The 10,216-nt window shown below is 32.2% G+C and overlaps 1 long non-coding RNA gene across 2 annotated transcripts; it reads right to left on the reverse strand.

Annotated features, from left to right (window-relative positions):
* Positions 1-1,866: 1,866 nt before the first annotated feature.
* On the reverse strand, positions 1,867-4,649 carry LOC105420769 (uncharacterized). Of its 2 annotated transcripts, XR_002281173.2 has the most exons (4): positions 4,081-4,579; positions 3,806-3,910; positions 3,005-3,115; positions 1,867-2,673 (listed from the first exon to the last, which is right to left on the reverse strand). It is a non-coding gene; the product is annotated as an uncharacterized LOC105420769 (long non-coding RNA). The 2 variants fall into 2 exon arrangements; XR_002281172.2 differs by lacking the exon at positions 3,005-3,115 and having other exon boundaries at positions 4,081-4,649.
* Between the last annotated feature and the right edge of the window lie 5,567 nt (positions 4,650-10,216).

Consider the following 10,216-nt stretch of genomic DNA (forward strand, 5'->3'; position numbering starts at 1 on the left):
TAATAAAAACCCAATAAAATCAGTTTATCACACTGTTTTAAGAATCCTCGATATACTTTTTTAAATATAAAAAAAAAAAAAAAAAAGCAGAAGAAGAAAATTCTTTTCTCAAGAATAACATTTATAAAATTCAGGATCAAGCTAGCAGTTCAAGTTTGAAAGAAACATATCACTTGTCTAAAAATACCTGTAAAATATCAATAATGCAAATCTGGAGCAATTTTCAAGGCCTTGAGCAGATGTTAAGTCAATAGCTGCTTTGGTTCCTGCCCAAGCCATAGTTTGGGTTAAGATTTTGGGCAATGGCCCATTTGTGGGTGATGAATCACCTTGGATGCTATCTTTTTGACATTTTAACTTGAGCAGGCACCTTTAAATTACCGTCTTTGTGTGACCACGAAAAAAAATGTAAATGGTGTGGTTTGCATATGGTTGCAACTTTAATCAATTAAAGGCATTAAACCTCCAAACTTTGTCATCGGAAGTAATTTTGGTGGGAAAATTGTTTAGGATGGTGCGAGAATCTATTTACATTTCTAATTATAAAATTTTAAACTTCAAAAATGGTTCAAATCAATTAGATGTATAAATGTATGAAAATCTTGAAAATTGACGGCCTAAATAATGTGTTGCAAGATGTATTATATTTGAGAGTTAAAATCTTTGTTTTCTCCATATTCATACATCTTGATATCGTGATGAATGATTAGATATTTTCCCAACATCAAAACAACTTTCTTCGAGGGATTTTTAAGTTGCAACTTAATTGTACATTTTAAAGTGTAAACCTTATATAAACTTTTTCCAAATGTAAAATGCCTATTTTATGCCAACTACAAATGCCGTGTTTTTCGGTGAAAGTCAAACCACGTGATCAATAACCCATGGGTTGCAGGAAAACAAGATCTAAAATTGTAATGTTGAATAACGATTTTTGTGATTTAATTTTGGGAAATTTATCAAATTATTTGTGATAGATTAACAATTTAACACTGCACCCATATCTTTTGATTTAATTTCAAACTACTCATAAAATAATGAGTAGTCTTGAGTTGGAATGGCTTGAAAAGAATAAATTATTAAATAGTTCATCTCTTATAGGAATTTTAATAAGTTTCTCATCAAATTTTAATATGTATTATAACTTATTGTCAAAATTTTCGTTTATGGAAAATAAATAAATTTTTATCCGAATCTATAGACTTAATAAGAAATTATTCCATAACACAATAATACAAAGTATATTAATTTTAATTTCCTAAGAGTCCTGATAAAAAGACAAGAAATAGAAAACTCAAGCACAACAATAGCCTAACAAAAGAGTTCCCCAATAATATTTCTTTTTGAAATATAGGAGCAGGAAGAAGCCTTATAATTTTGAAAACAATGATTGTGCCCTTCTTCCCAAACTTTCCTTGCATTTCCTCGAGGTGAAGTGGTTTGGGTGTCGGCGGGCTGGATGGCTACATTTACCCCAAAAATCCCACATAATATTTGAGGTCTCTTTGGAAAAAAAAAAAAAATCAGAAAAATCATTGAGTTCAGAATTTTCTTTCAAAAAATTACTATATTTAAAAACTAAAAACTCTTTTTTACATATCCATATCCTAGATTATATATACCTAAAAAATTATGGAAATGCATACAATGTAACAATTTACCATTCATACAAAATGGTCACAATTCTTTACAACCATTTGATGTGAAATTTGATAGTTTGGATGTATCACAAAATTCAACAAAAATTTTTAAGCTTAGTGGAATAATTGTAACCACCCAATTTTACAAGGTCAAAATTAATGTGACCACTTTGTATCAAAAGTAAATAGCCTCATTCTATACTTTTTCAAGCTTCATCTAAAAATAGATCATAAAGAGAGGATGCATAACTATATATGAGTCCTAAAACCATCTTGAAAGAAATGAACATTGTCTCAGTTCGATCAACTTCCCAATAATAACCAAGTCCCCTCTCCATCTCAAATAGTGCAGATAACCTCTCCTTTCCATAAATAAAATTACCCAAAAACACCCTCCCATATCGGAAGCCCAAGCAATGGCTCAAATTCAATCTCGACAACATACTCCCAACTCCACAGTTGTTGATCTTCACATGGAGCAATCTGGACCGTCCTGATCCTAATGGGGAGCGATCTGGACCGCCTGTGAACCCGCCATCACTTACGGACCATGTATACATAACCTGCAGCCACAATGAAGCAAAGTCCCAAGGCCCCACACACCAAGCTGGTCACCAAAAGAATATTTCCAGTTTTGCCCATGGTCGACCGCTGTTCCGAATGCCGGACTTCAGTCACCGGAAAATTGGGGAAGTTATTGGAGTCCTGAGCTTCCGGCAGTGCAACAGTATCACTTGAACTCCCCGCAAAGAATGATTTGGTTTGGGGGGAGACGACGGCCACTGGGCTTTCGAAAGAAAGGCCGTGGTCGGAGGGTCGGATGTCTCGGGCCATGGGGCATTTTGGGGAAATCGACACTAATAGTAGTAGGATGATCACCTTTGGATAGAGGAAAGTATGGTGAGATTTATTTAGGAGGAGCATTTTCTTTATGTGTTCAATTAAGGTGGTTGATCCTGCTTTTTCTCCCTGCAAATAATAGAGTTCGGGGATGTTGTCTGAGAGAGAGAGAGAGGTGGTAGCTAAATGGTTTCTGCATGGAAAAAGTCTATATAAGGATGCCTCTTATAATGTAGAACTACGGATGCACTTCAAAAATTTATCGGAAAATATAGTTTTAATGTTATTTGATTGATCATCTGGACATTGAAATGTAGGACCGTGAAAAATAAAAAGTTTCAAGTGTATTTTACAATATATTATCAACACCGTCCATTTTCAAGATTTTCATATATTTATTGATCTACTTGATTTTCATCATTTTTAAAATTTAAAATTTTATAATTAGATATAAAAATAGATTTCGAAGTAATCATTTTATATCAAAATTATATACCATGATAAAATTTGAAGGTGTACCTTACCTCTACACCTATCCGTATGCCAACTGCACCCTTTGTGCATTAGGGCTGGAAATGGGCCGGCCCAGACCTAAAGGCCTAGGGTCGGACTAGGGCCACTGCCGACCGGTAGTTCTGTCACATGCAGTTCAGTCACATGCGGTGCAATTAATTTCATGAACATAAAAATAAAGTTATCCGACTTTACTAAATTCTAACTCTGCTCCTCCTGCTGATTCAGATTCCAGAAATAGTAAAGAAGCTTCGATCTTTTGTGGATTTTCTGCCCTAATTCATTGGCTCATTGGGTCTCTCTCTATCCAATTAGGGTTTCAATGTGGTAAGAACAAAACATAATGGATTTCTTGCCATTTTTTAAAAGTCTTTGGTTCTGAAATTCTAATGCAAATTTCTCATTGTCAATGTTGTCTTTGATGTAGGAGTTTCTCTACTTGAACCTGCAGTTTATTTCCTAATTTAGCAGAATTTTGGCTACTGTAACAAAGCTTTCAGATCTGCACTACTCTGCTTTTAGATCCAGATCCTTCTTTCATGTCTATACAATTCAGGCAAAATCTAAGACCTCTCTCTCTAGAAACCCATGTCTCCAATTACCCCCACCCCATCCAAAAAAAAAAGAAGTGAGTCGAAGATTCTGGTTTCAAGGTCAAATGCAATGAAAAGGGGATCTCGGTTTTTGTTGAAATTTATAAATCTGGTAATAAAACTCCATTTCTTGCCTATTTCAGTAAAAAATTTGAAGCCCACATCATCTGCTACATCCTGTGAATCACTAAAATCTTGTAAAGAAACCTCCATTCTTACCTTTTCTGGTGAAACTCAGAGCATGAACACCTCTCTCACTGCAACAGGAACAACTTTAGAAAAATCTTGTTCATCAATTCATTTCTGCTGCTTCTGATGGTCTCACTGCAAAGAAAAAAAATAAAATAAATGAAATCACTCTAAATTTGGTGAAACCAATAGTTTCAATTGAAGTTAAATTCTTATTCATCTCTCTGCTGCTTCAGATACTCTCACATTAAAGAGGAGGCAAAAGAAAAGGGCTGAAATCTTTGTGATTTGTTGAAATTTGTTACCTGAAAGGGCACAACAGAAGTCAAGCTCAGACTATCCATTCTTTGCTTGTGAAGAGCTTGGTTTTTAGTGTACACTTCCAAACCTTTCCTTCTAAAGTACTCGGACATTTAAAAATGTGGGCGTTGCAGAAATGCATTTCTGATCTTGGGGCTCTCACTTTTAATGTGAAACCTTATCTAAACAATCACATGACAAAAGCTAGAGTCGGTGTATTCAAAAAGGGCAAAGTTTATAGAGAGCCTCTGGCTCTAACCAAACAAATTTCAGCCTACATCAAAATTTTCACTACAAGAGGTATTTTGATGCTTAAATATTCAAATAGATCATGTATATACATGAAAAAAAATAAATAAATTTCGAATTTTGAAAATAGGGTATTTTATAACGTATGTTTTTACTGTCAATTTTCAAGTTTTCATAGATCTATCGATCTAGAATTGAATTATCCACCGATCGATCCTAAGCTACATTTGGCAATTCAAATAAATTTTTTAAAACAATGACTATGCTGATCAATGATGCTTTTGTAGAAATGAAAGTTCATAATTAAAAGATTCACCTTTGGCACAAAAAGCCATAATTAGAGGTGTATCATCAAAATTTTGACCCCAATCTTGCACATGGAAGTGATATACGTCACTTGTGCAATTTTACATAATACAACTTGAGGTATTCGTAACTTTTATAGTATTATTATATATAATCCCAACTCAGGTGTCATTGTATACAACACCAATGATTAGGTCGATCGACTCGAAATAGTTGTAGTATAGGGAAATTTTCAAAATATTTATGAGAATTGCACTAGTTACTATTTTACATATTTGCAATTATTTATAGGAAAATGTTTGTATAAGGTGTCAACCTTAAATTGTAGAAGTAAGAAGCACCTCAAAATTCATCGAAAAAGGTCGTTTCGTCATTAAAAAACCTTCCAACTGATCATTTCCACTCCAATATAAATGAATATAAAAGAAAAATTAAATTTCAAGTATTTCCATTATTAAGATATTTAAGTGTTCCTAGATTTGTTGGATCTGCCCTATTTTTTGAGCTTTTAATTTTATAATAAGGGTGAAAATACATTTTAGAGAGATCATAAGAGTTTTAGCGTCTAAAATACATCTTATAATGAGATTATGAGGTGCACCTTACCGTGATTATTTAACGTTGACACCTTATACAAACCTCACCCTTACTTCAAATCATGACCGTGTATGTTTTCATGGGTATTTTGAAATTAAATCAAACAATATATGACGAGTGACAAATAGTTTATCTTTTATAGGTACTTCGACAAATTTCCCTTCGTATAGAAGAAATGATCACCCAGCAGCATAATTTTACATTGAACAAACTTATGGTGTTTGTGACTTTCATGCAAAAAAAATAAGAATCTTATTATGCACAATGATTATGTCGATGAACTCCATCTTATTGCATTCTTAACAGCACGTAAACTCCAAAAGAATTTTAGTCAGACTTGCTTTTTCAGCACTCTATTAATAAAAGTTTTTAACCTTGTCAAGAAAAAAAATTTACTCAGAATTTGTGTAGAGAAATGACACTACCCAACAGAGCAATTTCACATTAAACAACTTGGGGTGTTTGTGACTTCGATGAAAAAAACAACAATCGCATTGTGCACAAATCCCTTAGTGTAAAGACATTTGTAAATGTTTTCAAAGGTTTTGTGTGTGAGTGGGGTCTCACACATACATCTTCAAGTTTTTTTTGGCTTTATGCATGATTGGGGTCTCACAAGGGGCATCCTCTGTTGAAGAGGGGGCCCAAGCAATGGAGAAATTATTGCAGCAACCCCCAACCAAAAAAATTAATGGGGTGGATAATTTATGCATGATTGGGTAAGGGGCATCCTTTGTTGAAGGGGCATCATTAAAGCCTAATCCTAGTTATTGTTATGCTAGATAATGAAAGGATTTTATGATAAAACACGGTGTATATATATTTAAAAAATTCTTTACTCTTAAACCGATAATATCACTTACTATGTCCAATTATAATCAAACCACTCTTGACATAAACAAAATAAAAATAAAATCGGTTCTCAATTGCTACCTCTTCAAATATAATTATTTATTCAATAAATAAAACTATAATTTATTGCTTTATATGAAGAGAAGTAAATATTTAAAAAAGTAAAATTGCCGGATATTACAGCTTAGTACACCCCACGCCGAGTCTCTTCTGTCCGATGGTGCTCCAGATTTATAATCGATATGTTGATTTTCCTATTATGACAAAAATCCACTCAATGACTTAATCTTCATCAAGCCTCTTAGCTTGATTTTACAGAAATGAGATATTCAATTTTAAAGAAATGAGATATGAATATGAAGAGAGAGGGAGATAACTTAATCTTCATCAAGCCTCTTAGCTTGATTTTAAAGAGATGAGAGATGAATATGAAGATAGAGGGAGAGATCTTCTAGCAAGGCGTTCCACCCCTTTGTCACCCACAAAGAATATAAGTGGTAGGGTGAGAGATTTGAGTCATCCATCTCTTAATCCACCACCAATATTCAAAGAGATGAGCTAGAGCCTTATCCTCGCTTTTTTAAATCTATTCCCATTAAATAATGAAAGCTTATATTTTAATATATCAAATCCTTCTTTATTTGATCAAACAATCTTGATTCAAATAACTAATAAATATCTAAAATATTCAACCATACCATATAAGTTGGTCATACCAAAAAAACATAAGCCAACCAAGAGGATAAACATTCTTCCTAAGAATGTTACGTGAATAGGGGGAGGCGTGCCACCCTTTTGGTGGCCAAGTGTGGGTCTACCTAATCCACATCCCTTTAAATTTTGGGCCTCATATTTTATGGAAGTCCCAAATATTTTCGAAAATATTTTATTTCATATTTAATTTTTTTTAAGTATTTTATTTCATATTTAATTTTTTAAAAAAATCTTATATTTTATTCAAAACATTAAAAAATTAATTTATCTTAATTTATAAATTCAAATGATAAAAATAAAATATCGACAGATTCACAAAAATTCAAATAAACATTCTAAAAATCACATAACATAAAATTAATTAAAATTAATTAATTTTGATGGGAATCAGATCCGTTAGATCTAAGAAATTATCAATATATGGGAGCACTCCACCTTCAACTGCGAATCACGATCCACCTAGCTTTCTTAAACACTAACTGCAGCTACTGGAATATTTAGTTTTATACGCTTCGAGTTATTATGAAATCGTGATTCCCTTTTACATGTATATCGCCGTCGTGTTGTCGCAGAGAATCATCACTGCCTCAAAGCACATAGGTTCAAAGTGAAGTCGATTAAGAAATTTCTTAATCCATACAGCCTCCTTGGCCGCCAAATAGCACGCCACGTATTCTGCCTCTAGGATGGACAATGTCACCGCATCGTGTTTCCTTGATTTCGAAGAAGCTCTTCTCCCTCCAAGCATGAACACGTATCTAGATGTAGACTTTACATCATCTGAATTATTGTTGTAGTTTGCATTTGTATATTTGAATATCCAAGCCGCTAAAAAAAATCGTGGGACTGTAGTAGCTCCCACTCAATTATTGCACATATAATATATACATTCTCAACATTCTTATGTCTATATCATGAGGTAGCATAGCAAGTCTCATGCAATAAGTAATTCAATGCCCATTGGTTTCACAATATGTAAAACTTTTATAAACCACAAAGGTTCAACCACACTAGTCATCTTGGTAGTAAATCCATACAAACCAAGTTATCTAATCAATATCACATGTGTCAAGGAAGCCTAGCAATATAGGCTTCCTACAACATTACATATAGTTCAAGGCCTTAGGTAATCGATGATTCTAAATAACTACAAACATGAGTCAAGGCAGATGAGTATTTAACAAAAAACCCATGCATGACAGTCTTATCTCAATTTTATAAATATCTTGAAGGCATAATGGTTTTTTTCCTTTTAAAAAAAAATTGACTTGGTATATACAAGCAATGCTTATATAGTAGTATGACGGTATAAAATGATTTTTCATAAAGAATTAGTGGATCTAAAATGACTATAGGGTTTTTCTCAAAACATCAAATTTAATATTATAATATATGTTTAGTCTTTAAAATTTTTTTTACCTCATTCACCTACTAAGTCATGATTACAACTATCTAAACAAGCCATAAAGTCCATATTACAATTTTATCTAAAATAAAACATGACTAAATAATGGTTAAATCAAAATCTTGACAAATTTATTTTGTTTGGCAAATATAAAGACTTTATGAAGAGATCATCATCACATGCTACACATCATGTTACTGAACATTATCGGGAGGATAGTCACTAAGACCGAGTTTCATCATAACACTCTCTTCGTGCTTACATATTTGAATTAGCAATAACGTCTCTCATGTTTCATACTTAGGACTCAAACCCTTGATCAAATCACATCTCCAAGTGTATCACTACCTTGAGTAGTTTGTACTTTTAGCACAATGAGGCACCATAACACATGATATTCATAAACATGTTCTTTCAAATTTGTTAGCACATATCATTCAATGTCAATATATTTCATACATATTAATAAAACAACAAGCCAAAGTACAATCAAAGCACATAAAAAATAACTGAATCATCTTTCCCTATATGACCTTATCATGTAATGTGGGATATATTTAATACTTCAAAGTCATGTAGTGTGGTACCTAGGCTTTATTGATTCATTGCTTTTAGATGTTGAAAGAGCACATAATTGATGAATAATATATTGGTATTCGATTTCACATGTCACAATGTGTCCATCTCTTCGACACTTGGATTATCCCTTTCTCACACCGTGAAGAAAAATCTTCATCATCCCATTATTTCAAATATCACAAATTTGTTTCTCCAACTGATCTTTAACTTTTCTTTGCTACCTCAAAGCTTCTCTATGTATCTTTTCATTTTGAAGAAACCAAGGTACTGTTATAGGTATTATGTTTCTTCTTTTTTTTTTTGTTCCCAAATCAAACACTTTTCATATAGTGTGTCATACAATGCAAGCTCTATATTACATCTCTCTGAAGTTTATTATAATAAACCATATGGAAGGCACACTATAAAACCCCTTTTGAAATGAGCCCTAAAAAGGTTTCCATTACTGGGAATTATAAGATGTGCATTAACATGCCACATCTTTTAATTTACTGCAGAATATAACATCATTTCATGATAAAAATATGATATATTTCAATTCATAAAGAGTTTATCTCTAAATCATTTTGAGTACTGAAATAGACTAAAAAATATAAAATAATGCTCGGTTCCATCCCTAAATTACACCATTTAATAGGTATACCTTTTAGTGACTTTTTACATTGTTAAAAAATATTAATTTAAGATAATAATATTTTTTTGATGACATCCTAGTCTCAGGCGTATGAGGTTAATAGATAGTTGGGACACACAAGCTCCCTTAGGAAAAACCTAAATTAGGAGTTTCTTTTTTTAGACCCCAAAATTTGAGGAAATAGCTTCTAGAACCTAATGTTATCAAATTCGTTTTGCTTTGGCCGAAAAGGCCAAAGATTTCGGATTTTAAGCATAAACTAAAGCAAAGAGAAGCGTGGTGTTGTCGCTCTATAAATGTATTTTTTAATTTTTTATTTTAAAATTTCCATTATATATATATAAGTATTTAATTAATATTTTCATTTTTTAAATTTAAATTTTATGTTATTTTTATATTATATATATATATAAATATATAATTTATTTATATTATAATTTTTTTAAAAAATTCGAAGTCTTTTCCCGAATCGGTCAAAATACATAATTGCTTCATTTTTTTCACCAAACCGAAAATTTCGAAGTGAATATGACATAACTCAATAACAAATCACAATAAAATAAATCCCACTCTCCAAGTGCCTTGAAAAAAAACGATCCCAAGATTGGTAAAATATCATCATATATTTAAAGGGTAAGATTGGGGAGCAAGAATTCAAACTATGTCGTTGTCATCATCATTGATGAAAATTCATGAAAAGTTTTGACAAAAAATTCAAACTCTACATTTTTAAGAGATGAAGAACTCAAACTCTATAATTTTCTTAAAAATGACCATACGGGTATACCATGAATCTCGAAATATT

Source organism: Amborella trichopoda, chromosome 2 (genome assembly GCF_054954075.1).
Source record: "Amborella trichopoda isolate Santa Cruz 75 chromosome 2, AtrichopodaSantaCruz75HAP2 v2.0, whole genome shotgun sequence".
In the NCBI taxonomy this organism is placed as follows: Eukaryota; Viridiplantae; Streptophyta; class Magnoliopsida; order Amborellales; family Amborellaceae; genus Amborella; species Amborella trichopoda.